The sequence below is a fragment of the Bidens hawaiensis genome, unplaced genomic scaffold (genome assembly GCF_021521415.1).
Source record: "Bidens hawaiensis isolate Kalapana, Puna unplaced genomic scaffold, B.hawaiensis_p1.1 tig00068904_1, whole genome shotgun sequence".
Taxonomy (NCBI): domain Eukaryota; kingdom Viridiplantae; phylum Streptophyta; class Magnoliopsida; order Asterales; family Asteraceae; genus Bidens; species Bidens hawaiensis.
In genome coordinates this window covers 981-5,000 of record NW_027502162.1, presented here as the reverse complement: position 1 = coordinate 5,000, position 4,020 = coordinate 981, and the positions used below count along the sequence as shown (strand labels likewise).

At 53.7% G+C, this 4,020-nt stretch overlaps 1 non-coding gene across 1 annotated transcript; it reads left to right on the top strand.

The window, feature by feature from the left end:
* Positions 1–3,487: 3,487 nt before the first annotated feature.
* On the top strand, positions 3,488–3,606 carry LOC143605288 (5S ribosomal RNA). The gene has a single exon (XR_013148492.1). It is a non-coding gene; the product is annotated as a 5S ribosomal RNA (ribosomal RNA).
* Positions 3,607–4,020: the final 414 nt, after the last annotated feature.

Sequence of the window (4,020 nt, the reverse complement as noted above, 5' to 3'; positions counted from 1 at the left end):
ATGCACCTTTACGATGGACATTCCCAAGAACCGCTCAACTAGTGACAACCCACAAGGCACAAAGGCATTGTGAACAGCCAAAAGCCATGGCAATCCCCAGAAAGCACCGGGCGATGCGAATACCCCCAACCCCCCGCCCCCCACCCAAGCCGTTCTAGACATTCATCAAGATCGAACGAAACGAAATTATCCCACTTGTGGCAACAACAACGCTGTAAAAAACAGCAGGCAACGATCCACAATAACCATGACTAGGACAGGCCAAAGCATTGTTTTCATCAGGGAGGTGACCTCAACCTGAATAATGCTATTCTTGGGCCTGGGAGGTGCCCTCAACCGACAGGCGCCCACTAATCTTCCAGCTCTCGACCAGACTTCCCACGACTACCGTATGACGACCCCCCCGGGGGAACTAGCCATTCCGGGCAAGGCGGTCAACGTACAAGAGGCCCCCCGGACAAATCAGTTGGGGATCCATCAATCAGGAATCCAACATCCTAGCCATCGCCTCAAATACACCTCGGCAGCCGCTTCTCGAAACCAAACCAGGAAAGCCAAGAATCAAGCCTTGGACGAGTAAAGCAACCCAGCACCCCAGCCACGCTTCGTTTGGATAAAAGGGACGTGTCGTTGCACCACAAAATTTCGTAAACCCACCATCGACCTTAAATCATGCCTAGAACGGACGAGCAAGCATGTCATGGCAGCCCACAGCCATGACAAGGGGGCAACCTTCCCTAAGGCATGCTTGCTCTCAACCCACACCCCCCTATATATACATTCTGAACATTTAGCAAAGTGACAGGAACAGACATTAAATTTTTGAGGAATCATAATTTTTGAAGGCACCCATATGCTAGCCTTGGCCGAGTTTTGCATGCCTTGGCATGCCTTTGGCTGTGCCTTGGCCGAGTTTTGCATGCCTTGGCCGTGCCTTGGCCGAGTTTTGCATGCCTTGGCCGAGTTTTGCATGCCTTTGGCTTGCCCATGGGCGCCTTGGCATGCCTTTGGCTTGCCTTGGCCTGGCCATGGGCGTGCCTGGGCATGCCTTTGGCTTGCCCACGGGCGTGCCTTCGCATGCCTTTGGCTTGCCCATGGGCGCCTTGGCATGTCTTGGCCTGGCCATGGGCGTGCCTTGGCATGCCTTTGGCTTGCCCATGGGCGCCTTGGCATGCCTTGGACGTGCCTTTGGCTTGCCTTGGGATGCCTTAGGCTTGCCCATGGGCGCCTTGGCATGCCTTAGGCTTGCCTTTGGCTTGCCTTGGCTTGCCTTGGCCGTGCCTAGGCCGAGCCTTGCATGCCCAAGACGTGCCTTTGGCTTGCCCATGGGCGCCTTGGCATGCCCATGGGCGCCTTGGCATGCCTTGGCCTGGCCATGGGCGTGCCTTGGCATGCCTTTGGCTTGCCCATGGGCGCCTTGGTATGCCTTGGACGTGCCTTTGGCCTGCCTTGGCATGCCTTTGGCTTGCCTTGGCCTGGCCATGGGCGTGCCAGGGCATGCCTTGGCCGAGCCTTGCATGCCCAAGACGTGCCTTTGGCTTGCCTTGGCATGCCTTTGGCTTGCCTTGGCCGTGCCTAGGCATGCCTTTGGCTTGCCCATGGGCGCATTGGCATGCCTTGGCCGTGCCTTTTGCTTGCCCATGGGCGCCTTGGCATGCCTTGGCCTGGCCATGGGCGTGCCTAGGCATGCCTTTGGCTTGCCTTGGCCGAGCTTTGGCATGCCTTGGACGTGCCTTGGCCTGGCCATGGGCGCCTTGGCATGCCGTTGGCTTGCCCATGGGCGTGCCTTGGCATGCCTTTGGCTTGCCCATGGGCGCCTTGGCATGCCTTGGGCTGGCCATGGGCGTGCCTTGGCAAGCCTTGGCCTGACCATGGGCGTGCCTTGGCATGCCCTAGACGTGCCTTTGGCTTGCCTTGGCATGCCTTTGGCTTGCCTTGGCCGTGCCTTTGGCTTGCTTTGGCCGTGCCTAGGCATGCCTTTGGCTTGCCCATGGGCGCCTTGGCATGCCTTGGCCTGGCCATGGGCGTGCAACTTTGGGGCAGTATACTCGGGTCGTTGTGCAAGAAACCAAGTCGTTGGGCAAGCTTCGTATGCAACATGGGGGAGGGGCTTTGGTTTCTCGTACGTTGAACCTCCATATTTTAGCTTGGTAGCCAACTTTGCCCAGGCATGGGCGCTCAACACCCACCCCTTCCCTATATATGCATTCTGAACAATTAGCATAGTGACAGGAACAGATATTAAATTTTTGAGGAATCATAATTTTTGAAAACCCTACCAAACGAGGTCGGATTGACACGAAATTTGGCGTGGGGCATCGGGACATTGAAATATGAGTTTCCCAAAAAAAAAATTTTGGTTTTCGGGTCGGGACGGGCCGCTTGGTGGGCCCGGTTGGTCCGTATGGCCTTTGGTGGGGGCAAGGTGTCCAAACGGGGTTGGATCGACACGAGGCTCTGTGAGGGTACTCATGACCATGAGATATGACTGTCCAAGAGAAATGAACCCCCTTTCGTGTCGTGAAGGGCCCGCGGGCCGGGCTTGGTGGGCCCGTGGGCCTGTTTTGGGCAACTCCGCTTTAATGACACGAGGCGTTGCGTCCGGGACATGAGAGGAAACTTTATGAGCGGTTTATGGGGTCGGGGTTGGTAACCTCATGTTTTCGGGTCAACATGTTGACCGTGTCGTGCTCGGGCCCTCGACGTCACCACAAGTTTCACGAAAATGGGACTTGCAGCGGGGAAGCATTATCATGGGTATAGGTGGTGTGTTATGGAATCGTTAGTCGGTCACGATCGTTAGTCAGTCATGTGTTTAAAACGTAGATCCGTGTCGTGCTCGGACCCGAATGCGGACCGGGCTCGCTCGACATCAACGTTCCAGGTTTTTTTACAGAATGGGTCGACGTTAACGGGTATGGAATCATGACATCATGTCTTCGGGTTAACCCGAAGCCGATGGACCGTAACAGGTTTGTCGAACAGCGTGCTAACCTTACCGGGCAGCGGGCCAGGTTTGCCGGGCAACGTGGATACTTTACCGGGCAACGCCGACATTTTATCGGGTAACGTGCTAACCTTACCGGGCAACGTGCCCAGGTTACCGGCAACGTGCCGTGCATTTATCGGGTAACGTGCCAGGTTTACCGGCCAGCTTTGGTTTTGCAAGTCATTGTGGCCAGGTTATCGGGCGACGTGACTTGCGAACATGAGAGGAAACTTTATGACCAGCTTATCGGGTAAAGTGCCAGGATTACAGGCCAGTTTGCTAAATGTCATGTGTTGATTGTATAAAACAATATAATCATGGTGGATATACACATTCATAGCATTGCAGCTACTTGTGCCTCGTATCCACAGAACTTCACAGTTAAGCGTGCTTCGTCTAGAGTAGTACTAGGATGGTTGACCCCACTGGGAAGTCTTGATTCTTTTATTTTTTACCTTTTGGGAAATGTATAAATGAATAAGCTAAGGCTTCTATTTCGGTTGCGATCATACCAGCACTAATGCACCGGATCCCATCAGAACTCCGCAGTTAAGCGTGCTTGGGCGAGAGTAGTACTAGGATGGGTGACCCCCTGGGAAGTCCTCGTGTTGCAACCCTTTTTTTTGCTACTTTTATGTTTTTGTGCATGACTTGGTGCCATGTTTGGGTTGAGTTGTTTTGTGCATTTCCAACTTTCTCGCAAAAGTTCAAGACACGTGCCATTTCAACTTGGTGCTGCGCCAACACTTGTATGATTTACATACGGCCAGCCTCGGGCTCGTAGTTGGACTGTATGAGTTTAAGCTTGGTGCCGCGCCAACACTGACTTACGTGTTTCCAACACTCGTACGAATTTCATGTGTGTAATATATATACAGCCTCTTGGCCTTATTAGGTTCAGGGAGTGGAGAACTGGGTAGGTTTTGTTTGAGTTGGACAAGTACTCGGCTTAGAGAGTTAATGCCTCTGTTGGATTGGAGTTGAACATGGGGTTGGAGTTTTTTGAATTGGGTGGGACAAGTACTTGGGTT